The sequence below is a fragment of the Doryrhamphus excisus genome, linkage group LG16 (assembly GCF_037039965.1).
Source record: "Doryrhamphus excisus strain RoL-2023G ecotype Guam linkage group LG16, RoL_Dexc_Guam_v1.1, whole genome shotgun sequence".
NCBI lineage: Eukaryota > Metazoa > Chordata > Actinopteri > Syngnathiformes > Syngnathidae > Doryrhamphus > Doryrhamphus excisus.
In genome coordinates this window covers 18,295,966-18,323,813 of record NC_136372.1, presented here as the reverse complement: position 1 = coordinate 18,323,813, position 27,848 = coordinate 18,295,966, and the positions used below count along the sequence as shown (strand labels likewise).

The following is a 27,848-nucleotide window of genomic DNA, read 5'->3' as shown; positions in this document are numbered from 1 at the left end:
ATTGTGTTTACGTCGTTTATTTTCCAACAGACGAAGGATCGTTATCGCACAGCATCTCCGGTGTGTTCAAGTGTGTGGGATTTGTTAGCGCGAGGTTAAGTTTGTTGTGGTTGCGATGCTGTTGCAGCATGTCTTGGCGCAGGCTTGTTGTCGTCTCCCCTCGTTGGCAGGCCCACGTGCTCCTGCAGCAGATGGTGCCGACGGAGAACACGAACGCCGCTCTGGCCTTTTGGCTTGGAGGAGACGTACCGTTATCGCTTTAGTTCCTCTTTTCCTTGCATTTGCTGTCTTTTACTTTTACTACCCGTAGTTCTATACTATTCAATAAAAAATGAAGCGAGAAGCTTTGAAAAATAGCTTTATACCAATACCTTCTAGTTTTCTACTGGCGGGATGTGAACGATTCCTACTTGGTGGCTTCACATCCATGACATGGGTTGAAGTCCTGCATGTTTAATGTCTTTGTCTTGACTTGAACACAACATGTGAAACAAGCTATTTATTCATCTGCAGCAACAACACGGACTGACTGGCGTTTTGCGGACAAGCCATCATCAGACGCCAAGAGATGAAGATGAGGACGAGAACGTTCCACAAAACTTCAGCTGGATTGGCGACACGGATATTTCCCATTACTTCCAGACACGTCTCCAAGGTAGGACTGTTTTAGAAGATATTCCAGAAGTATTCAAACTTTAATCAACTATTACGGCCACTGCGTGTCACAAACCAACCACCCACAGCAGATGAATAAATTAATACAGCATATGTATTTGAATATCCAAGTGCAAATTAATTACCGTGCAATCAATTACCGTTAATTTACTTTTAAAATGCAAACAGCTTCATTAATTCAAATATTGCTGAATTTATTTGTTGGATTATTATATTTATGTTATGTATAAAGTTACTACATTGTGTAATGTGTGGGGGCGCCATTTTGTTGGTAACGCAACCTGATTGATGGAACAGTATTATGAAACATCCTTTCCATGTACAATAACCTGAATGCCAAATGTATTATTTGGTGGGAAGAGCCCGCCCCCCCCGAGAAGCTCCAAGTTTGGTTTAAGCCGCAGCTAAGCCCGTCGTCTGTGGCCAAGCCGATTAGGCCAGCTGGTGTTTAACCACAGCAGCACATGTGGCACAACAACATCCACGTTCCTTCAAGTTGTCGTCGTCGGATTTGTCGGGTTTGTCTTCCCGTACTTTGAAAGACAAACCTATGTCCATATTTTTGTCCAATTGCTCCGTTTTGCGATGCGTGTTCCGTTGATCCAAGGCGAGTGCAGCCATCAATCCCGAGTATCTCCTTATCTCTTTGGAGCCCGCCAATCCATTTAAGAGTATGAAAACTTCCCGGCGTCACTCCGCTCCTGTAAACGTTCCATGTGTGTGTTTACGTGAGGAATCCCAGGCACAAATAATAACAAAACCGTCGCTGAACTGGGACAGAAGGATGGGAATCACCGGGGAGCAAAGTGACGCATCCTAATTTTCCTGCAGAAATAAGATTAGACACGACACTTCACAGGATTGATTTAGTTTGATCAAATTCCACAGCAGCATTAATCTGCGCACCAATTAATCATAGTGCTTTACAACACAATCACTCACGCAGACGGGGAATGCCACGTGAGGTGCCAAAGTCCCCATCATTTGTGGTCCGTCTCAAGGACACCTGACGGGGTCTCTGTAGCTGCCGGGGGTCAAATTAGGACACGTGAAATTTATAGACTTCAAGTCCTCGGTATGGACGGTATTACATCATAAGGTACTGTGTTACACTCTAATGTACTGTAATGTAGCGTGGTCTTCTACAACACGTCTACTGTACTGTACTATACTGTATTGTAATATACATAATAATACACATATTTACTGCAGCCTACTGCCCTGTAATATAATAATACTGCATGGGTCTCAAACGCCTGTTTCCTGACCCCCTTCTGGACATCAAAACTGATTGTGTGGCCTGTGAAACCAAACAAGTAGCACAAATCATGCTAGTAGTCGGCATCAATCCTTTTATTGATCACGGTTAATTGGTTCCATTGACGACTGTGCTTGGTGCGGCCCACATCACCGGGTTCGACCTCCACAGCCCCCAGGTAAATAGAGTTTGAGCCCCCTGCTGTACGGCCATGTATTATGCTTCAGTGTATTTTACCACATGCATTGTAGTGTACTGTATTGGTATTGCGTTATGTGATGCATTTCAACTGTAATACTACTAGTTGTACAGTAGTATTGTAATATTTAGTGCAATACAGTAGAGTGTAGCAGTGGGTTGTACGTAGTGCATAACAGGCATAATGTAACGTTTGTGCTGCACACTGCATTGCATTGTAATCAGCAGTACTGCAGTACAGAACACCAGAGTGTATTTTTGTGGCAGTCAGTGTAAGGTTCTTATCATCCGCATGAATACAGTCCATCCTGAGAAAATGCACGTCAGGGTAAATACGCCCCATGACTGGCAGGGTTTCACCATGATTTATGCAGTTTATCCAAGATGGCCCCCGGCTGTTCACGGGGTGATCAAAAGAGTGGATTGGTGCAATTCGACAGCAGGGATTTCGCTTTTATCTCTGATTTTTGCTCGTGCGCGCGTCCCAAGGGAAGTATTTCACCTGCGAGATGTGGCCGTCCCACACGGAGAGGGAGCGTGTGCGCCTCTCCTGCATATCGATGTCTCGCTGCCCGCTTCGCTTTATTTGCCAACAGCCAGGGAAACGCAGGCGTTCCGGCGTAGCGACATGACAGGGAACCAATGAAACGGACTTTTCAGGATGAAACCAAAACCACATGACATATATATATATATATATATATATATATATATATATATATATATATATATATACTGTAAGTCGCACTTTTTTTCTGGACTATAAGTCACACAAGGCCAAAAATGCATAATTAGGTAGAAAAAAGCATAAGTCACACTTGAGTATAAGTCGCATTTTTTGCGGGTAATTTATTTTCCAAACTACTTGACCAAAACAGACATTACGTCATTGTGGAAGGCAAGTTCTAACAATAATAAAATAATATAGAACAGGCTGAATAGGAGTAAGATATGCTAACACAATGCTTATTCAGCTACACCAAAAATAAACATGAACAGAAAAGGTGTTCATTTATTTATAAGTCGCTCTGGAGTATAAGTCGCAGGAACAGCCAACCTATGAAAAAAGTGCAACTTATAGTCTGGAAAATACGGTAATAATTATGTCTCAATTTTGTGTAAATTTTTTTGTGTGAATTATGTCTGAATTTTAACATTTTCTTTCACAAAAATTGCTGAATTTGCGCCTTTCCTGACCAAATATAGACCAGAAACCTGCGATGAGGCGCCGCTTCTTGTCCTGGCGTCTGCCCGTTTGTCCCAATGATATTTATTCCAAACCACCGCTTTCTGCATCATTGGAGAATAGAATACACAAAGTGTCATACGTGGGGTGCTGAGGTACTCACCTCATTTTGAAGCTTTGTGCCTGGAAGGTGCTTGTCACTGCCGTCCTTCCATAGAGAGGTATTTACCCAAAGAGAATTACTGTCTAATTTATTGAACGAGATCCTATGTCGTTATAAAAAATACCTCGAGTAAAGGCTGGGTCCAGTAACTGTACGTTGCATCGCCGCCATTGCGACTAAACACTCAAGGTCAGCCATGTCCCATCGATGTCCAATCCCATCAATGCACTTTGAAGATAATGACTGTTCTCACACCCCCCCCCCTCCCGTGTTTGATATGAGGATAAAACGGCGTAAACCAGAGCTCCTTGCTATTGTCGGCACATTTTGTGCAACAAACGGGGCTAAAACTGTGCATGAGAGTTTATTTGGTGAAAGGTCGACATCTGCAGAGAGAACAAAGACAGCCGAGGTGGAAACGCAAAGTGCAAGCAGAGGTTGTCTCCTGCTTCCTTGTTACCCAACGCCTGCCTCCTGCCTCCTTCCTCCTGCCTCCTTCCCATTATACATAAGAGAGGAGAGATGTTTATACGGGATGCAGGCACTCCTGCAAGCCTTCACCCTCACTTAGGCTGCAACAACGCTGACAGCGTCGACCCAGTTCATCTGTGAAATGACTCTAAGTGGCTCCTCGGAGAGCTTTGCACTCAATTCCTGAAATGATTCCAAATCCCACCCAAGATAGCACTGGGAGATAATTAATGTTTGAAGGGACGTGAGCATATTACAACAGGATGGAGCACCAGACCCCGTCAAGGTGAGCCAGAGGCTTCGCCCGTTCATTTCATTCCTCCTCCAATCATTGAAGAAGTGATGAACCACCAAGATATGGAATACCAATACTAGCCTAAAATACTCATCAGAACTTTAAAACGTTTGGGGGCTTCTCTTCTGAACAAATAAACTCCCTTCTCGTCTTTACTCTCCGACATTTAAGCGTGCTAAACAAAGATTTCCTGTCTCTGACTTGAACACTCCAGACCCTAGACTTCCCTGCGAACTGATTAGAGAACCCACTGAGGACAGGGAAACGGGAAAACGAGGCGATAAAGGGTTGTTGTTGACAGTGACCGATCGTTTCACGTAATCAGGAGACTAGGGGAAACTTCCTGTCCTCGCCCACCCCTTCCATTCCACCGGGAGGACACCGAGGTCTTTCCTGGGGCATTCTCCAACTGGGCATGCCCAGAAAGCCGACACCAATACCTGCCGGCTCAGCTCAGGCTTCACCCCGTGCTGTAGATGCCGCCCTGATCAGCTTGTTGAGGCTCCAGCCTTCCCGGACTTGTGACCAAGACCCCCAGATACTTGCAGTCCTCCACCTGAGGTGCACTAAATGCTCTGCATACGTTCCCCGCCAGGTGGAAAAAAGGCCGAGCTTCAACAACCTTGCCGGCCTCGCCTCGCCACGGCCCGGGGCTTGTCCCTATTGCTGAAAAGTGCATCTTGACAGGCAAATTCATTCATTTAGCAGAACACAAAATATATTTAATGCATGTGGCTTGCTGCTAAACTGTAGCTGGTGCTGTAAAACCAACCTTGGCTTTTCCTCTCTATGGAAGGACGGCAACGGCAAGTACTTTCCAGTTCCACATATGACATTTCTCTAATTAGCACGAATAATGATGTCACCCTTGTATTCCTTACATTTCACAGGCTGTAGAAAGTCATGCTGGGTAATAAATGTTCCACCAAAATGATATCGGTGACAGAAACGGGCTCGCACCCGCGGCCGGGCAATGACCAGGAAATGGTATTTATTCTCATTTATCTGGACGTGACGCTCGCAAAGAGCAGGGCTGGACGGTAATTTTGAATGTATTATTGATAATATTAATATTATTGATACGTGTGTGATGCAGAGTGAAAGAGTGAAGAAATGCTTTGAAGCCATTGTAGGCAGCACCAGGACGGCCTTGCATGCGTCACAGTAAGACACACCGGGACCCCCGAAGTCAAAACCCAGCCTTTGTTCTCTAGGAAATAAGTGGCTTACCTTGTTCCAGGCCCACAATGTCAACATCATGAAACTTTTACCGACTGTACGGCCGCTCTTCATTAAAAATGTAAAGTCGCCAAGTGAATCATCCAGCTGCGCTTCTTCATATATCGGGACTTTTTTTCCCCCAGTCCGCTCATTAAAGTCAAGCAAAGAGAGTCGAGTTCCGGCCGTGTGGACCAGAAGATAAAATAGGTGGTCATCATGTTTTCTATCATCTCGACCAACTTGTGTGCAAATCCTTGGATCCATGCTTGGATACGGGATTGGGTCTTATGTAACGCTACTTGCTATGTAAATGTTCCACACGCCGAGTAAAGAGACTAATTAAGCAGATGATGGTGTAGTATGTTGTAATGTTGCATAATTTATGATAAGATGCAGCGGTTGTGAAATCCACCTTCATTACTTCATTACAGTAAGACAGTAAATATAATCTTGGACCATGTTCGGTTTTTCCATAATGCCGACATCGACATTCCATCAGTCCTGGTTTGGGTCAGCCATGTCTAAAGTCCTCTTAAAACACTCTTTTTCACCAATTTCCTGGGAGGGATCATCACACCACAGCAAAAGGTGTGATTCAACCCTGGTGACTAAATACTTTGCACTTTCAGTTTTGTTTTTCTGCCTCTTCTCGCTGCCGCCTGTAATGTATTCAGAGGAGAAAGCAAAACACAACATTCTGTTATAGCTCGTCTTCACTAGGTTTGACTTTTTGCTGATTGACATTTCAAAGACTCTTTCTTTAGTGCGACCTGTCAACGTTTGCATTTGGAAAAAAGGGCTTTTTTTTAATGAGGGAAATTCATTTTTTCACCAGAATTCCCAACAGTACCACCTGCAATTTGGTGTGAACCCACACTGCCTCATACTTACAGGCTGTCAAGTACACCAGTCTTAAAGTGACAGAGCAGCGGTTTTCTATTGGTTTGACTGCGGGGGCCCCCACCACACGGGGATGAGCAACAACCCAAATTGGGGAATATTTAGCTCAAACTTATCAAATATCGTATTTTTAAACGCAGTCTTTTCTTTCTGGTGTGCTGTTCTCCAGCTGATATCTGCAGCTGTGTGTCGGACAGACGACATGTTGGATCCCTACTCAATTTCCTTCCCCTCAAAGTCGCTCATAAATACGACACTGACCCTCTGGTGGCATAGCAAGCGAATAGCACAGACTGGAATGCACGGTGTGTTCACGGACATCGGGTTATTATATACAGGGTGACAAAAAACAATTAAAAATACTTGGAATTTGCCTGAAAACGTCCCTTAGAGCCCCAACCCAGCAGTGGATAGAGAAGCACTCGATAAGAAACACATCCAATGATCTGTCAGTGCAGGTCTGCAATCTACATCCACAATAAGAATGGTCAAATATCCTACATGGACGTTGTACAGTGAACGCATCCCTTGGATGTTGTGGCAGGTCTTTGTGCGTGTGCATACACAATGTGCATGCATCGGTATGGATTAAATAAGTAATAAAAAGTAAACATGGCTTTGGCATTTTAGTCAGTCTGTGTGAGCGTTACACAATTCCTTGCTGTTCTCTGGCAGCCAGTTTGAGGTTTACGTAATCTTTGCTTCCCCAGCCATGTTGTCACCGCGACATCTGCCATGGCAACCTGACTGACCGGCTCCTGCTGGGCCGCAAGCAGCTCAAACCTCCACGCCGCATGAGACCATGAGATACTCGCTGAGGAGCAGGTCCTAGCAGGTCCTAGTCCCGCCTGCTTGGGGGGACTTCCAACTGTCAACAAAGGGGGGGTGGGGGGGGGGGGGGGGGGAGGAAAAGATGAGAAATCTGTGATAAAAGATGAAGACCCAAAACATAAAAAGGAATTTTAAAAAGTACATGCGTGTCTTGTCTGTCAGGACTTGGTTGGGATGTTAGGGAGATGTTGGGGGGGTCGTTAGGGATGTTGGGGAGACGTTAGGGGGACATTAAGGGGGGCGTTAGGGGGGCTTTAGGTATGTTAGGGAGATGTTAGGGGGTGTTAGGGATGTTGGGGTGTCATTAGGGGGGCATTAGGGAGACGTTGGGGTGGATTAGGGAGATGTTGGGGTGCATTAGGGAGACGTTGGGGTGCATTAGGGAGACGTTGGGGTGCATTAGGGAGACGTTGGGGTGCATTAGGGAGACGTTGGGGTGCATTAGGGAGACGTTGGGGGACATTAGGGAGACGTTGGGGGACATTAGGAAGACTTTGGGAGGGGCGATAGGGAGAAGGGGCGTTAGGGAGAAGTTAGGGGGAGTTATGGAGACGTAAGGGGGTTGTTAGGGATGTTAGGGGGTAATTAGGGGGGTTGTTAGGGGGGTCGTTAGCGGCAAATTTCAGCAGTTGTTCAGGGACACTTAGTGGTGTTCTTTTGGGGGTTCAATAAAGACTGCCCCACTTCATCCTCCCCTGCATGGTCATTCACCAAGTTGACCTTAGTGGCTAACCCCTGTTAGCATGCAGACATGTAATCTGTTTTATTATCAGTCCGTGCGTGCATTGATATTCTAGTCCATTTTTTAGTCTGATTAGACGGTTGACTAGCGGACTGAAATACATATAAACATCTGGGGCCATTTTACCAATGCGGTGTAGCGTGAGACATGCACACACACACACATACACACACACACACACACACACAAATACACACACACAGTGAGTGATGCCTAAGACTCAGCGGAGATAAGCGGTGGATTAAAACAGCATGAAAATGTATCTGATGTTGGTGACAGACAGTTACGTAACAGTTGTATGTAATGTCCGTCATATGCGGTATTTATCTGATTTACATATTAGATCTATGCTGGCCTTTTTAAACGATACGCTCTTCCCTGGTTTATCGCTGCTAATTGGTTGCAGACCCGATGGTGAAAAATGAAGAAAGTGATTTGAGTGAAATAAGAAAAACAGACTGGAATGAGTCACGATGATGTGGAAGGTGATTTGTATGAAAATAAATGATTCATCCGTTCATATAGTGATATGGATTTGATGTAAATATATAATTTAAGTCTCCTCGCCTGCTTCCTCATGACTCCACCAGCCAGCAGTCACGCAAAGCATTGCTATTTCCATTCAAGGCTACATGAGGCAGCGACTCCTCCGTCTCTTCTCCTCAGTCAAAGGAGTTCCTGAGCGCTGTTGATGCTCCGCTGCAACGCCGCCGCCCACGCACTAGACTTCCTTCACGCTCTTTGCCGCTTTTGATATCGTTTTTATGTTTTACTTTTCCTGAAACCACTTTGGCAGGACAATCTGTGGTCTTGCTGGGGGCCTAAAAGGGGGCTAATCTGGGACATCCAATTAAAGATGAGAATGTACAGTCTATTGCAGGGGTCGGCAACCTTTACTATGAAAAGAGCCATTTTACCCAATGCCCACTGAAGAAAAATAGCCTGGAGCCGCAAAACATATAGTATGTTTAAAACAACATTGGAGGGAATTTGGGGGTATCAAAGTAGTTCAGATAAGAAAAGACGAGTTGGAGTACTCTTGCTAGTTTTGGAGATAAACTTACATAAATGTATGTGTAAACTACTGTAAACGTAAAAACAAGTTCCCATGCCGCTGTTTTTAAATTATCTCGAATTTATTTTTTAGATTTGTAGGTAAGTATTACTTGTTTTTCTTCATGTACTGAACTGGATAGCAGTCAGAACTCACTCAGGATGCATTCATGGTCTCAGACAAAGTTGGATTTTTTAAAACTCATTACAAAAGACGTGCATTTTCCCCACTCGGGTGTTAAAAATATTCAAGCATCGCAAAGGGAGCCACAATAAAGAGTCTGAAGAGCCACATGCGGCTCTGGAGCCGCAGGTTGCTGACCCCTGGTCTATTGGTAACAGAAGCAAAGACGTTGTCCAGCTGACCGATGAGCGAGACCATTGGATGGTCATGATGGACAAGATGGATAACAGCAGACCGATGGATAAGATGGATAAGAAGCATAAGAGACCAAAAAGCAGCAAATCCAACATAAACACATCAGACGTACACTCCTGACTTATGCAGATTATCCCCTCTTTTCCATTCTTAATTTGTTGACATGGAATTGTCCACCAGTCCATCCCGGGGGTTTGCAGGTCACCATCTGGACCAACACGGCCCTCCCTCTCAATCTGGGAGGCTTAAAAGCCATGCAGGAGCTAATAATTACTATGGGACACAGGCACACATGGACACAGGGACATAGGGACATATGGACACAGGGACATATGGACATAGGGACACATTGACATATGGACACAGGGACATATGGACGTAGGGACACATTGACATATGGACACAGGGCCACAGGGACATATGGACACATTGACATATAGATATAGGGACACAGGGACATATGGACATAGGGACACATTGACATATGGACACTGGGACATATGGACACATTGACATATAGACATATGGACACAGGGACATAGGGACATATGAACACAGGGACATATGGACGCAAGGACATAGGGACATATAGACACTTGGACACATGGACATATGGACATACAGACACATTGACATATGGACATAGGGACATATGGACACATTGACATATAGACACAGGGACATATGGACACAGGGACATATGGACACAAGGACATAGGGACACAGGGACATATGGACACGGACATAGGGACATATGGACACATGGACATAGGAACACAGGGACACAGGGACACAGGGACACATGGACACATGGGTTTAAGACCGGAATACAACATTGTAACTCCATGCATAGGTCAGGAAGGTGGAAAAAGCATCATCGGTCCCCTTTAATGCTTAGTTTCTGGTTTTGACGAGGAAAAGAGCATCCGAAGTAGATATGAATATGATATATGATATATGAATATGATATATGTCAGATGAAAGGACAGTGTTATAGTATGAGACGTATGCATCATTGAAAGGCGTATTTGCCGTATAAGAGTTGGCAAAAGGTAAACGTAGGCAAGACTTGTTTTTGTCCTCTGAAAGGCAGCAGCCTCCGAAAGGAAGCCCACATTTCCCACTCATTTCTCCAGCGTGTCCCAGGTCAACCCCGGGGGCTCCACCCTACCGGGCATGCCCCAAACACCCCACCGGGGAGGCGTCCAATAGGCATCTGGACTTGATGTCTGAACCGCCTCTACTGGCTTCTCTCCATGTGAGGAAGCAGCAGCTCTACCGACCTCCTACCGGTACGGGTCGGGTCCAGCCACCCTACGGAGAAGGTGAAGGCAGGAACATAGATTAGATGATGATGAATGGAGAGCTTTGACCTCTGAGTCACCTCCATCTTCCCCCTGATGGTCTGCTGCAGCGGCAGACTACCCAGATCCGCCTGTAAAAACTCATGCGCTTCAACTCCTCTACCTCACTCCCAAACCTGAAGGCAGACCCTGAACACAAGGACTCAGATTTTGGTTTCTGGATCTCTTCCTAGTTTGACGTCTGATGAGGTTTGGACATAGGGACATAGTTTGTTTTTGTTTATCAAGGATGGTTTATCATTGGGAGTCATGGTGGTGGTATCTAGCGGTAGATTGTCCTGCTTGGGTCCCACTGAAGGCTCAGGAACATTAGGCACCGTCCTCAAATTTCCATCTTTTTTTTTGTCATCACCTGTTCCCATTGCCCCGCTTAATCTTGTTGCCCCATTCCCTCACTGTCTCTCTCTCTCATTTCCATGTGCTCATTGTGCACGTTTCCAAGTGCACACATAATCCACTGCACTTTCGGTCTGCTGACCTTGTCCTGATTTCACGTAGCGGCCTCGTAGTCCGGCTGACGCCCCGAACCGGAATCACGTTTTTGCTATTTAACCTTGACTGTCCATATTTTTAGTAGCCACTTTTGGTGATGTCTGTCTTGTACTGATGCCATTGACGGAGAGTCATTCCATATCATATTTTGTCATGTGTCACCGTTTATTGCACCAAGAATCATCAATCAATCATCAATCCTGTGGGTCAAATGTCCTATTTTGAACTTTTACACGCGTCACCCCACCGAGAATTCCGTATCAACTCTAATCCAAATATTGCCAGGTTCAGATGAGTGTTCCATGAGTGGTCCACTAGCTGTTCTTCTCCCCGTGGGACTCCCTCAGCTCCCTCAAACCATCAGTCCAGCCGTGACAGTCATAAGTCTGACAGGAAGTGTGCGCTCTGCTGAGATTTTATTGATCCGACATCCCATTCGCTCGGTGCCATGCACGGAGTAAACCTTTTAATACACTCTGTGCTCAGTGTGCTTTACGGTAATGGTGGAGATCATGCAAGGGGGGGGGGGGGTAGTTCATCAGATTCACGAGGGCGCCATTTTTTTTCTTTACAACCTAAGCATACAGGCCGTGTCGTCGTTTAAAAAGTCAGCTTTTGGAACCTGCCTGATTCTTGACTTGTTATAAGAAAAGAAAGTCTGAGAAAGTCCAGTCATGCTGCAGCAGCACCCCGCTACCCCACCCCCCCCTCCCTCCAAGACTTGTCAAATGATCCCGTGACGCAAATACTGTCCGTCTCCGCTATGAAAAAGACCGCTCGTGTCCTTTGGTGGTTGACTACGGCTGCGTGTCAAGATGGCGGACATAAAACGTGATGGCTAAGCGATGATCACAGCGGCGATGGCCCTTCAGAAGCTGTCTTGACTGCCGCTCGCTTGTGAAACTTGTTCGCCGCCCCCGGGGACAGATGGGAACTATAGAATAAGAGAAAAGGAGACGTGATGCAATAAGATGGAACCTCATTCAACAAGTCGTCTCGGAGCCATTAGCGCCCGCGCACAGACGAGGACGCATGATGAAAAAGAGGGAAATTTAGATTTTTTAGTTTATCACGGTTCCAGACTGTCGCAATAATGTAATTTTAGAGCCCTGTAGACATGATATAGCACCCCTATAGTCGCCTTTACATGCCTATTAGTCTTTGTTTAACATTTGTTTTGGGATGAAAAAGACTAACATCTGTGTTGTGTCATACCTGTCAACATTTGGACAATTCTGGAGAAATTGAACTTTGGATTTTCCACTGGTGGTTTTCTTTTTTCCGCCATCGGTGTTCAGATGCTCCAGCTTCTATGTAGAAAGAATAGACTTGAACTCTGTTCCTCTGCTTTTTGGCCTTCACTGAGTATTTGTGAGAGATGAAGAGAAATTAATTTATACATGATTCAGTGGATGTTTTCACAAAGTATGAAAATAAAATTCCAATAAATCCAACCTTGAGAAGCAGAGGTCAAGCTCTTTTAAAAAACGGGTTAGATTGTTTCTGGCGCTTTGAAAGAAGATTCATAAAGCTGACTGACGATTCACGCCAGGGAAGCCTCGGAGCTGCTGACGTGTTCGACGGTTGCTGACTTTTTCTGGGGGGGGCTCCTGTCCTGTCTTGGTCCCCCTTTGGGGGCCCAATGGGTCCACCGTATCGCCCGTTCTTAAAATGAAAATGCAAAATGAATGGAGTGATTTCATATTTCCAGCCGCTCCTACAAATGTAATATTTGCTGTGGCGTTCAGGCACAATTGGAATAATCACAAGGACCATAAGGACCCCCCCCCCCTCATTAAAGCCTAATTAGTTTTATTCAACAAAGCCTTGTATATTACAAAAGGCGGGGGGTGCGGGTGGGGGGGCACATTGAGGCTGTCATTAAAGGAAGTTCAAATTCCACCAGTTTAATTACCAGAGAAATAATGTACTGTATGTGTACTCTATGTGTACTCTGTGTGTATTGTATTGTACTGTCTGTGTATTCTATGTGTACTGTATGTGTATTGTACTGTTTGTGTACTGTGTGTATTCTATGTGTACTGTATGTGTATTGTGTGTGTACTGTTTGTGTATTCTATGTGTACTGTATGTGTACTGTGTGTGTATTGTATTGTACTGTATGTGTATTCTATGTGTACTGTATGTGTACTGTATGTATACTGTATGGTCTCTGCTGTCTGTCCTTTCCTTCCTTCCTTCCTTCCTTCCTTCCTTTTTTCCTTCCTTCCTTCCTTCCTTTATATTTATTCTTCCTTCCTTCCTACCTTCCTTCCTTCCTACCTTCATTCCTCGTATATATTGTTCCCTCATCTGGCTCCCCAAGGCTTCCTTCCTTCCTTCCTTAGGCTCTTTAAATTGGTGTTCAGGTATGCCATTATCGTATTTCTTTCCTTCCTTCCTTCCTTCCTTCCTTCCTTCCTACCTTTATATTTATTCTTCCTTCCTTCCTACCTTCATTCCTCATATATATTGTACCCTCATCTGGCTCTCCAAAGCTTGCTTTCTTCCTTCCTTCCTTCCTTTCTTCCTTCCTTGTATATATTGTACCCTCATCTGGCCCTCCAGAGCTTGCTTCCTTCCTTCCTTCCTTAGGCTCTTAAATTGGTGTTCAGGTACTCCATTATCTTATTTCCTTCCTTCCTTCCTTCCTTCCTTCCCACGGAGTAAGGATCTTCCACTGTAGCTGTTTAGGCTCCAGCAGTTTGATGACTATGTTTTTATGAAGAGATGGATTGCTAATTAGCAACAGGATGCTAGTTGGCAAGCAGGACCTGCCATGATGAACGCGTTGACAGTCTGACTGGGACGGGGATTGTTTTCTTCCGTGTTCAGATGACGTCTTTCATCCGCCGTCCATTTTGACAGCGTTCAATGAAAGGTACCACGCTACCACGGAGACTCTGAGAGGAATGATGACTTCCACGCTTTTCTGAGACGGCAGGTTGAAATCTGCTCATATTTGCTGTCTCCATCAAAGAGTAGAATGCTTATGTATTATTTTGAAGTTAAAGTACCAAAAACTGTAAAAACTACCAACGCCATGAGAACGAAGGTTGTGTTTTTACTGTCCCAACGCTGTATGAAGCCCCCCCCAGTTGGAGAATGGAATGCGTTATGATGTATTGTATGGTATGGTATGACTTTGTGAATATGGGATTCAACTAGAAATCAACATTTGGCAGCTGTTGCAGGCCAATAATATCATACATTTTTAATCACATATATAACAAGAACGCTAAAAAAAATCAAGACCAGTTTTATGCTGCATAGTCAAAGGAACGCTGTAAAAAATAGTCATCTATAATATAACATTGTCGAGTAACACTAGCATATGATTGATAGGCGTCACTTACACTTTTGCGCAGAACAATTTCCAGTACATGAATTCTTTCTCTCCTCTTTTCATCTCTCGCTGGCCTCGCTTTTCTAGCCCCCCCTACCCCCCCCTTCCCCAGCATCCTGCGAATCATTAATGCAGTGTTTTTCTCTAGGATCCAGCCTGCGTGAGTATTTATTAGGAGCTGTCACATATTGGGGCCATCAATAATTACTCACTGTAAAGCCATTTGGGTCCTAATTACAGGCGGGGTTCACCTCTGGGGTGATCCATCAACGAGTCACATGGATATCGCACATGCAAATCAAGGCGTAGTGTGCGACACCTAGCATTTTTCCTTCTGTGTCTAATGAGACCGTGAGACGATGACGCCGTGAAAAGGTACATGCTAACGGACGCGCCTTGCGAATAAAACCCCGGCATTAGATTCTGAAAGAACCCCCAATTAGAGCAGATTAATTATGAATAATAAATGAGCATAAATGTCTGGAGTTACAGAAATACACAATCTGTTTTTACCCGGATTCAAAGTTTGGATCAGGGTCCACCATCAGATGATGCCAGTTTCTCCAATCATGGATATGGAGAATAAATGGATAAAAAACATGGAAAGATTTTTTAAACTTTTGATTGAAATGTCGTTTTCCAAACCGCGCCGGTAATATGACTAATTAAACAATAGCTTATGAGGAAGGTCATTCCTCTTCAGCATCACAATTGAACAGCCATCATTGTTTCATCACACACTTTGTCAGTCTCGCTCCATTTTTTAATTGTTGCTTTTGGAGTCACTTTTGTCTCCATTTAACGTGACGTATCCTTTTCCATCAAGCTAGTCCAGCTTTTAGAAACCTGTTGGCGGTCCGAGCAGTCCAACCAGGAACTGTAGTAATTATACGCTTGATTAAACTTACTTAAGTAACTAATTTTGGGAGTATAAAACAAGAAAATAGCTGGAGAATGACACTCAACGTATTCTCATATCTGTTGGATTGTCATCAAAGCCCACTTCTGGTCACGTGACGGCGGCAGTTCTGTTGTCCGAGTCCACATGGAAACAGGAAAAAAAAAAAAAGGCCCTCTCCGGGAACTCATCCACCTCACCCACCATGGGGCGAATACTGAACAATGAACGCATCTCAGGGCCACTTGGATGTTTTGTAACCCAAACCTTGGAGATATGCTAAGAAGTAAACGTGGATATATTTCCAGAAAAAACACCGGGACACATTTTATTACCCGGGGGCGCAAGTGGCCCCCATTCAGTAGAAAGGCCCTCATTATCAGCATTGCCAAAATAACGTTTCGCTTTTGACTCGTTTGTCTTTGTCGGGGATTGACATAGTCTGACCCAGATTGATTGCAGACCCATTAAATATTTTGTCTCTTTTTTTGTCAGGCTAATTCCGGCTCAATTGAGTGCAGTTGCAGCAGCTTAAAACGATGATGCGTTTTATTATTATTATTTTTATGAACTCCTGATGCTTCGTTCCATTTTCCCCCCAAAAGCTTAGTTAGTTCACGTTCCCGTCGTCGTGTCACCATTTGAGGGATTACGGGATCAGCGGAAATTAGAACGCTTCAGTCTGGACGTTTAGCTTGCGTTAGGAGGTAAGTGTGTCAGGGCAACCTGAACACCGATGTCATCATTATGGAAATATCGTATCATCTTTCTCACATTTATCACAGAATATGGAAAACAATGTGTCATTGACGAGAGATGGAATGCTTTAAAACAAATCCCAGACATCTTTCATCCTGAAAGAGCCGAGACGTTGCAGGTTTTTGAGCGTGAACATCTCAGTCCGTGTCCTCCATCAAAAGCTCCCGTGTCAATTGGAATCAGAGCCGTGTCATTTGGAGCGGTAACCTTTATCTGAGTGGCCACGGCGCTGGCGGAGCCGAGTCATAAATCACACATGATGCCTGTCACATGGCGTAGAGGTCAGGTGACACCAGCGCAGGGATTTCTGCTGCGGCAGGTCCAGTTCTCATCAAAAACCATTCAGGATGATAATCCCATCAAGGGAATAGAGGAATCTGTTCTCGGACGTGTGCGTGTCACACCCGGGGTCACCATGGGGTCTACACGTTATACGTGCATCTGTAGACCTGCGGTGGGACTGCCTGGCGTTGTAGTCACGCGTCTACTCCATCAACTAATACAGCAGCTAAAACCAAAGCGCTGATGAAGCTTCCGTGCCCCCACTGGGAATACCGTACGTTTCTGTCGGTAGCTCCTGACTAAACTAACAGAAGTTGAAGAAGCCTCTCCAGTTTGGGTGAAAGTGAAAGTGTGAATAAAATCCCCAGGGATTGAGATTTGAGTGGCACGTGTGCAGCAGGATGACAATCTATAATCCATTGAGAAAAGGATCTAGGGATTGAAAAGGAACAAATCCCGATGCAGGCGGAGGAGCACGTGATCGCGGAGCTGTGACTTCCTGTCGTAACATCGGAGAGGGGGTGGGGGTGGGGGGGGTGGACGCAATCTATTTAAAGTGATCAATGGAACCAAGGCGGAGTGGGGCCACGTGCCCCACAGAGCAACAAGATCTGCATTTACAGTATTTGAGTAATACAGATATGGTAATATGAAATAAATGTAAAACGTTTCTTCATGCCTCTTCTCATCCAATACTATTGAGAACTTGGAGTATTTATTTATGTGTACAAACCACTGTATGAGTTGCTGGTACCTGCATGAAGAAATGTAAGTATAATATACTGCAGTATATAGTATACAGTATACTAGGGCTGTCTTGGACTAAGGATTTTCATATCCGGATCTCAGTAGACTTGGTAATGGTAATGGTAATGGTAATGGTAATGGTTTTATTTCGTTTGAACATGCATCAGATTCCAATTGAATGCATCACATAATCAGTTCCCAGTTCCACATCTCCAAAAAGAGTAGGAAGAAGCAAAACTTATTAAATCCTACCCCTCCATCTGGTACTTAATCAGTAACTGTCACATTTGTTCACTTCCTGCTTTCCTAATATAGTTTTTTTTTGTTAATTTTTTTAAAATTTTTATCACGTACCGAAGTACAAGGTGGTATGACCATGCATAATGGGATTTTGACTCCGCATATGACTGATAAAAATACTGGAAAAGGCACACATTCTTGTCACTTTCTCACACAAGCTTAATTTTCACTTTCACACAAACTTTACTTTCACTTTCTAGAGGGGTGAAACAGCTGCTAAGTCGACTTTTCCTCGATCGATTTCTTCCTCATTGACGATAGAGTCCAGCTCTGAAACCAAATATACTGCTGCTGGTTTTCATTTGCAGACCTTCTGTAATCATGGACTACGTCGCCGTTGTCCAAAGAAGACAAGAAGGAATAGCCTTTACAGTGTTCAAACTCAAAGTAGTAGAAACAAGCAAGCAATGACCCCATCTGCCCCCCCCCCCCCCAACCTGGTGGGAGGCCAGAGCGGCGTCCCATCCTCAGCTAAGACGGTGAACACGCTGAGCCTGCAGACACTTCCTTAGCGTGTTTGCTAAATGTCAACCCCTGAGAGAAGTGCTGAGAGGGCTCCCGTGCAGGTAGATCGTTAGTATCTGTAGGTTCTAATTAAAAAGGGACGTCGTATATCACGTGGCGTGCAGGCCGCTTAACAAGGCCCTTAAATCAGTCATTAGTGAAGACGTGCACGGCCATCTTGGTAAGTCACTGCAGGGATCATCATGGTCTTGCCTGCCCTGACTTGGACTCTGAGGAGAAACTCCGGCAGCGTTCTGATGCACTTTTCTCCTCACAAGTAGGAGATACTTCTTCTTCTTGGGGAGATCCATTTAAGGGAGGCTAACCTGATGTGGAATCTTCTTTTGGGGGGGTTGAGTTGTAGTAATAGACAAAAACCTGCTGTAATCATGGTTGGTAGATGGAGGCATTTACTGTTTCTATGCCACTTTACTTTTTGTGGAGACCACTCTGTGGAAAACGGAAGAAATGCCTTAAGTCAAAAGTATGTAAATATGCAAATGTCATATTTCCTCATTGTACATGTTTCGCCGCATAAAAGATGGCCAAGTACGGCACACGCTACACGCAGATATGACCTCTTGTTTCCGTGGAAACCATTCAGAAATCTGTCTATCCTTGAGCAGCTGACGGGGCTTTCAACTTCCCTCTCCGGGGGCCTCCATGATGCATACAAAACCCCCAGGCCCAATCCTCGCTGGCTGAATTCATGAATAATCACAAATTGAAGAAATGGAATCAGATCAGCTCTCTGTCCTTGACCTTCCACGCCAGGCGAGGACAAGGAGCAGAGATGGAAAATCAGATATTATTTTCCGGAGCCTTCCCGTAACGGACCGTTCCACCACAAGTGTGGAGCTGGGTGGATACTTTCACGCAGCACATTGTCAATAAAAAGGGGTTGGGGGGCCCATGAAAGACTTTGGGCCGCCTGGGCCCCATTTGTGGTCACCAGAACCGTAGATAGATAGATAGACTTTCTTTATTGTCATTAACGAGTGATGATGGGAACACCCGAGGGAAGGTAGGATTGCAAGGTTTATAGCGTGTAGTGCGTCATTTACGGTAATAGAAATCAAATATGACAAAGTCGCTCCTCTCATTAGTAATTAATGACAGTTAGCACATTGCAACAAATAAATAACGATAACGTCTCTAAATAAGAGTGGAATATTCCATTGCAATGAGAAAAGGGGCCGAGCACGTGCCTGGCATGGCCTGCCTGGCATGGCCTGCCTGGCATGGCCTGCCCAGCTGACCAGCCTGGTGTGGATTGCAGGTTTGCTATGAAGTGCTTGTTGTTCAGTGTTGTTATTATTATTTATTAGTCATACCAGTTCTGTTTTCTTGAAGAACAAACTCCCATGACGCTCTTTTTTTCTTGACTGTACAGTCATACATGAGGCTCGGTATGAATATTTGTCAGAATTTTGCTGCAGGCGGTGGGGAGGATTTGCATAAAATGGCGATGGTATGCGGAAAGTCTGCTGCAGGCCCTCACACCCACATCCATCATCTCCCTTGAGTGTGTCAAATTAGCAGCAAGCTAAACAGGTGGCCTGCAGAGAGATGCCGGAGCATGAGAGATTGAGGCCATGTTTGTTTCATCGCCCCGCGGGGGGGGGGGCATGGTAAAGGGAATTCAGCTCTTCTTTCGATGCAGGGCAGTTTTTAGGAGTAGTGGTATGTTGTACTGTTAACGGGCTGTAAGGACGACCTGAGATACATTGGCAGGGCCACATCGGACTCATTGGACTCCACTGAGATATGCTAGGAAACCCTATGGAACCCGGCATTGGACTCCACTGAGATATGCTAGGAAACCTTATGGAACCCGGCATTGGACTCCACTGAGATATCAAGGTTGGCAGCAGAGCCTGACCGGGGCTTAATAAATGTGTTCTCTATTGTATAACTCATATTGCAACATGACAGGCAATTAATCTGAACATTGTGCCCAAGCGCTCCGTCACCTAACAAGAAAAACATCTAATAAATCTATTTAATCAACAACGTGATTTCTGTCCAAACAAATCCAAGTGCAAAAAAAGAGGATTCTTAATTGAGTTGTAATCACTTTCAGGTACTATTGATTTAGCTGCCGGGTACTGGAAGCATTAAAAGTACACCACAGAACCTGAACACAAAGCTTGGTGTGTTTTCATGGTTCTCAAACATTCTAAAAAGGAAAAAGGAAAAGACCCTCCAGTCTGCGTATTAATTATAATATAATGATATAATTATTATATAATTATAATTATACATAGAATTATCATTATATTATAATCAATATTATAATCAATCTCAATCTCTCATTCCTATATTATATATAATTATTTTATTATTATTATATTATATTATTAATACATTATAATTCATTAATAAAATATGAAAAATTATAAAAATAATAAATCATATTTAGTATAATTAATAGATTATTATTATTTATTATATATTATAGATTTATTATTATTTAATATATTATTATATAATTATAATCATAATTATATTATAATCAATCTCAATCTCTCACTATTATATGATATAATTATTTATTATTATTATTATTATATTATAATTATATAATAATATAATAATATATATTTTTCCGGCGAGAGGCGGGGGTCCACCCTGGACTGGTGGCCAGCCAAATCCCAGGACACATATAGACAAACAACCATTCACACTCACATTCATACCTATGGACAACTCCTAGCTGTGAGGTCTGCGCGCTAACCACTCGTCCACCGTGCAGCCTATTCCTACATATTGTTATGGTGAAATATGGTTTATAATGGCATTCTGGTGACTGAAAGGATTATTGCCCTTCCTTTTCCCAGCTTGTAAATTGGATTCAGTAATTGCCCGAGGAAGGAAATCATTGATAGTAAACCGAGTGCAAGACAACGCTGGGGTCAAGGTAGTCCACCCACTCATTTCCATCTCGTTGTGTTTTTCTGTGGGCTAGTATTTCCTCATAGTTACAAATACTTTCCTGTACCTTCCCATCTGCCACAAAGTCATAAGGAGGGAACGTTAAAGCTCTTCACGTTGACTTTTATGTGATGCTGTGATTTCCCTTCTAAAGGTACAGCGGGTGGGGGGGGGTTGTCCTTCTCCAGTATTATCTTCTAGAACCTTTTCCAACGCAGGCCACAGTCCAGTGGATCGTATCTGCAGAGACCATCCATGCGTGGGCGTAACGGACATATATTACATATAGTTGGAGTTGGACGGTTCCCATTATGAAACTTTCCAAAATACGTTTCATCCACCTCTTGAAACGCTTTTCCTCTTTTCCACTTCCTTTTAGAATTCACATCAGTTCCTCGGATCCCTCAATTCTATACAGTATCCGCCGGCTCCGGAATGTCATCCTCCCGGAGACACGGTAAGCCCCGCTGCTTTTAAGACCAAGTTTAGGAACTTCTAATCCAACTTTTTGAACTTTGCACCCAAAAAACAAAGAAAAGCAGAAGATGTCATTATAACGCCGTATAAACACACTAAATCAATACGGGAGAAGATGATAACAGTATGCTTTTGGGTGCATGATTGACAGGCGCAGCAAGGCAGGGAAGTGGATGATCTGGCAACATCGTCTTCAGTGGCGCTCGTCTGGATGCAGGTCGTCCTCCACTTATGTTAGGTAGGTTTCGTGAGTTTGGTGACATCTTCCAGAAAATTGAAAATACTGTATCCGACTGATGTCTTCTTGGGATAAACAAATTCAAACTTTTCAGATAGCTAGTACTCTTTACTTTTTGTACACCAATAATAATAAAAAAAGGGATAAATAATAATAAACATGGATTGAAATACAAATATAAGGCATTCAGAAGATGCATTTAAAGACGCTGGGAGGAATTGTAGTATTCCACACTGGTCAGTAGGTGTCACCAGAGTCGATTGTCGTAACAACAGGCTTTTATTGCAGGTTTGGATTACTCCACAACAGGCACAACAACCCTTAGAGAGCGAGATAATAAACATTTAAAGATACAGTATACAGTATTGCACTTTAAAATATCATCCCTGCATGGTGACTGGTGAAGGATGAAGAAAGCTGTGATTATGATTTTGCACGAGTGCGGCAACACGGAGGACCTCCTGATGGGCGCTGATCCTCGTTCTTTAGGAGAAGAGCACTTATTATAAATAATTCAGGACTTGATGCTATCCTTGACTTGCTTTAAACATCACCTTACTCTGACTTCCCCTCCTTTATACTTCCAATAATGGCCATGCATCATGTACATAAACATATGGGGGTTTATTTTCATAGACCAGGCGCAGCGCACCCGCGCCACGCCGTGCCTACGCCTCGCCAGCAGGGTGTAGCCAGAACACTTTCAGAGCAATTTCTGTGAGCGTTTCCTTGGTGACGTGTGTGGGCTATGTGCGCCTGTCAGATAATTTAGCACTTCGCAGGGTGCGCCGGGGTGCGCCACCACGAGAATAAAGCCCGTAGACTCAATTCTCCCGACCGGGTGCGAATGTAATCCCCACAACTATGATATCGCTTCCTTGTTCGGTAATATTAAGGTTTTTGGAATGGTACCTTCACTTCCAACACAACGTTTCCACCCTATTAAGCAATGTGTCATCACAATATGACTGACTTCTGTGAAATAGGGAGAGCATATGAGTTGACAGCAGCTTTTATCCGTCTTACCGTGTTCCTACATCAATCCACAACAATTTTCAATCTCCCAAAGCGCCTTTTCACCCTTGTCATCAAAGCCGCCTTTGCGTCTCGCAGGTGTGTTGTGACGACACGGATACACAATTCCACAATTCCACACACGCTTTCATGTGCAGATGTGGGGTCAGGAAATAAGGGGTCATGAATAAGGGGTCACGTGGAGGCCGTGAAAGCAAAACTAAGTTGCATCCGGTGCCGGTCTGTTCACACTACAGCTTTTTATCCGGAATTACAACCTTGGGTCTCCTGAGTCAGTCAGAATAAATCATAAATTCATTTTCATAAAATGGAGCTTCAGCATTCAGCATTCAAATTTGTAGATGTTTTGGTCCAGAATTTTCCCCGTCCCCTTAAAATAGGGCCCTTGTTTGCCACCCAAAAAACACCATTGACCCCAAGTTAATAATTCATGAGGGAAATGTACAGCTATACTACACTAATACTGCATTTTTGACATATTTATGTTTTTATGTTTCACTGATACCCTTTTTTCTTTGATGGACTTCTTTTACTCTGCAATTTAGCTGCGTGCTGTTTGTATGGCAATAACTACTGGCTACGTATAGTACTAGTAGTATGACAATAACTAGTAGCAAGTATCTAGTAGTTAGTAGTATATCAATAACTAGTGGCTAATATATCTAGTACTAGTAGTATGACAATAACTAGTGGCAAGTATCTAGTAGTTACTAGTAGTATATCAATAACTAGTGGCTAATATATCTAGTACTAGTAGTATGACAATAACTAGTGGCAAGTATCTAGTAGTTACTAGTAGTATATCAATAACTAGTGGCTAATATATCTAGTACTAGTAGTATGACAATAACTAGTGGCAAGTATCTAGTAGTTACTAGTAGTATATCAATAACTAGTGGCTAATATATCTAGTACTAGTAGTATGACAATAACTAGTGGCAAGTATCTAGTAGTTACTAGTAGTATATCAATAACTAGTGGCTAATATATCTAGTACTAGTAGTATGACAATAACTAGTGGCAAGTATCTAGTAGTTACTAGTAGTATATCAATAACTAGTGGCTAGTATCTGGTAGTTAGTAGTAATATATCAATAACTAGTGGCTAGTATCTAGTAGTTACTAGCAGTATGTCAATAACTAGTGGCTAGTATATATAGTAGTATGTCAATAACTACTGGCTAGTATATCTAGTAGTATGTCAATAACTAGTGGCTAGTATCTAGTACTAGTAGTATGTCAATAACTAGTGGCTAGTATATCTAGTACTAGTAGTATGTCAATAACTAGTGGCTAGTATATGTAGTACTAGTAGTATGTCAATAACCAGTGGCTAGTATATCTAGTACTAGTAGTATGTCAATAACTAGTGGCTAGTATATCTAGTACTAGTAGTATGTCAATAACCATTGGTTAGTATATCTAGTAGTTTACTAGTAGTATGTCAATAACCATTGGCTAGTATGTCTAGTAGTTTACTAGTAGTATGTCAATACCCATTGGCTAGTATATCTAGTAGTTTACTAGTAGTATGTCAATAACCATTGGCTAGTATATCTAGTAGTTTACTAGTAGTATGTCAATAACCATTGGCTAGTATATCTAGTAGTTTACTAGTAGTATGTCAATAACCATTGGCTAGTATATCTAGTAGTTTACTAGTAGTATGTCAATAACCAGTGGCTAGTATATCTAGTAGTTTACTAGTAGTATGTCAATAACCAGTGGCTAGTATATCTAGTAGTTTACTAGTAGTATGTCAATAACCAGTGGCTAGTATATCTAGTAGTTTACTAGTAGTATGTCAATAACCATTGGCTAGTATATCTAGTAGTTTACTAGTAGTATGTCAATAACCATTGGCTAGTATATCTAGTAGTTTACTAGTAGTATGTCAATAACCATTGGCTAGTATATCTAGTAGTTTACTAGTAGTATGTCAATAACCATTGGCTAGTATATCTAGTAGTTTACTAGTAGTATGTCAATAACCATTGGCTAGTATATCTAGTAGTTTACTAGTAGTATGTCAATAACCATTGGCTAGTATATCTAGTAGTTTACTAGTAGTATGTCAATAACCATTGGCTAGTATATCTAGTAGTTTACTAGTAGTATGTCAATAACCATTGGCTAGTATATCTAGTAGTTTAATGAGCACGGTGCATGTGTTTTTGTCCGACCATAAACCGCTGCAGCATCAAACCCGGAGCTCGGTCCCGATGCCCAGCAGTAACCCAGAGTCTGGTCCGCAGAGAGATGGCCACGCCTCTCCACTCATCCATCATTGATGCTCCTGAGCGTGTGCCGAGGCGAGGGGCGAAAGACGGAAAGCGAAGGACCAACTTAGCGAGACAAAAGCACGGCGGCGATAAAGTAAGTGAAGTGTGCTTTCAGCGTTTTCCGCCGTCACTCAGGAGGCCAGAGAGGACGGACGGATGAGCGGGAGGAGGCTCTTGGGGGCCGGCCGTCGCTTAGCAACATGCTACCTGCTTCCTGAGAGCTGTTGTGTCATCATGTCACCTCCCAGCAGACTTGTTCCTTACTCCCGTTTATTGAGTCCGCTGAGAAGCTGCGCCACTTTGGGATGACGCAGCAGGCTTTTCCGGGAGCCCAGGCCAGAAAGTGGCTCCTTTACTGCATTACTTTACTACTCTACTACTACTACTGTATTACTCAGGATACAGTACTTTTATTCATTATTCATCATTATATTTATTACTAGAAAACTTACTGTTTTAATTCATTACTATTTATTTTGCTTTTAAAAGTATTAATTAGTAGTAGTAATCATTATTAATAACATCAATGACTGTATTAATCCAGCAGGCATTCATCTATCATTTAATGCAGTTGTTTTTTGGGGCAAATATTGAAGGGAAAGTGGGAGACTGAGATGGTTTATTCTGCAAACCAAAGTTTAAATGTGTCTGCAAGTCAGCTGTGTCTGGTATGTCTGGGTAATCTACTTATTTGGAGGTTATTTAGTACCGTAAGTAACATTACTGTAAGTAATATATGATTGGTGTCTACCATTAATACACCAGATTAGGTCAAAGTTAGGCTTTTTATTTCTTCATCTTTAGCACCCCTCAGTGGAAATTCATGTGTACTACAATATACAGCTAGAAAAGTGATAAGGGATAAAATAAATGAGTTATGGTAATTCTGGCTCTTTTATGGCACAGCTTTATGGCACAGAGCAGGCCTTAGAAAGGGGGGCCGTCTCTTCAGTGTTAAACCAAAGCTCAGACCTGACATTTTGGGACATTTTGTCTCCAAAAATAGTTCTAAAACACATCTCATACAGTCCAAGTTGGTAATAATTGATAAGTACACTTCATTTTGTGGTTAGAGCATATGTTATGACCTTATAAATACATTTTATAACATTAGTAGAGCTCCGTAGACATGAAATAACACCCCTATAGTCACCTTTACACTGGTATTATTTGTTGTTTACAACACATTGCGCAACACTTATGCCACAGGGACTCAAGATGGCCGCTAGCTAGCAAATTAGTGCACTAATTAGTGCACTAACTAACCAAAAATGTACCAATTCCACACGCTTAATCATCTTCAAGGGGGGGCGTGTTTCAATTACTGACGTATTTTGGCCATTCGCTGGGACGGACCCCCCCCCCGTAAAGTTGGGATCTACTGTGTTTGAATCAAAAATGCTGTGTTCTTTTTTTGGTCTTTTCTTTATATTAAGGCCAGTTGGACGCTGGCCTGGGGGGGCCTGGGGGGGCCTGGGGGGGGGGTGTAATCCTGTCTTCATAGCAGCAGTAGTGATGTAATCAGGATGGATACTGCTTATGTGAATATCAGAAGAGCTTAAAAATAGCCTGCTGGGTTATTAATAAACAGTAGCGAGGAATGCATCTAGGGTATACCCGATCTCCACATCAGTGCTTTTATTTTGGAAAGCAGATAAAACACCGATTTTACTTTGAATAAATAAAAAAGGAAGTGATGGCTCTACAGTCTAGATTAGCTGATATCCACTAAGCTACTGTTTTTAAAGGCAAAAGGCTGGCAAAGTTCATGATGGTGTCGTAAGAGGTCATGTCCCTCAGACCTTTAAAGGGCTCCTATTACCAGGAGGAGCCCCCATCGGCCCCCCGTCAGGTGATGCCGTCACCTGATCAGTGCGTCCGGAGCTAAACAAGGAGCGAACGCGGACTATACTCGAACGTCGGGAAGAAAAATAGATATTTTTCCTGCCCCTTTATGTCTGCTGCTTACGTATGCTGCTCATGTCTTGGCCATGAAACCTTAGCCAGATGCCTCCTGTTTCTGGAGCAGCCCTCCTGAAGGACCATTGGATGCTGGGATAAAATTAGCATATGGGCCCCTGTCAAATGCATTCTGCAGATATCTTCTTTTGACTTGGCCTTATGGGGCCGACGCTCCTTCCTGTCTGCAGGCAGCCATGAGGTCACCAAGTAGACACCCCAAATCACCGAGCATCCACCAGTATCCTCATGGGGGGCGGGGCGGGGGGCGGGGGTCCGCCGCTCTTTATTGACCTGTGGCACATTCTAAAAATAGAATCTAGAGGAAAGTTGTACTCTCACAATATAACGAGGGAAAAATAATAGCATTAAGTAGAAACAGGAAATAGTTGGACAATTGAAAAATAATCAGAAATGGAAAAAAAACAGGTGTAATTTTGCAAGAATAAAGCCAAAATATTATGGAAATAAAGTTATAATACAATAAAAAGAAAATTTTATTTTATGAGAATAATTTAAAAATATTATAAGGAAAAATTATCTCATCATATTATGGGAATAAAGCCATAATTACGATAGGAATATTTACAAGGAAATATGAAACCAGCAAAAATGGAAGAAAAAAAGACCAAAGTTAATTCAAATAATACGCTTTTTCTGGTTGGTGTGCAAAATATAAAAATGGCCCTCGCATGCCTCCATTTTTCTTGACATGGCCCCCTGTGCAACACGTTTGGCCCCGCCTGCTGTGGGCGCCACTCGGCCTGTCACGGTACCTTCAAAGACCTTTGTGCTATTGACACTTGGCATTTATAGCTGGGTACATACCTGTACTTTTTTAGTCGTGAAAAAGGTACGC

The 27,848-nt window shown here is 43.2% G+C and overlaps 1 long non-coding RNA gene across 1 annotated transcript; it reads left to right on the top strand.

Moving 5' to 3' along the window:
* The first annotated feature begins 481 nt into the window (after positions 1-481).
* On the top strand, positions 482-26,376 carry LOC144901874 (uncharacterized). Its single transcript, XR_013630015.1, has 4 exons — positions 482-655; positions 21,378-21,455; positions 21,627-21,713; positions 24,947-26,376. It is a non-coding gene; the product is annotated as an uncharacterized LOC144901874 (long non-coding RNA).
* The last annotated feature ends 1,472 nt before the right edge of the window (positions 26,377-27,848 follow it).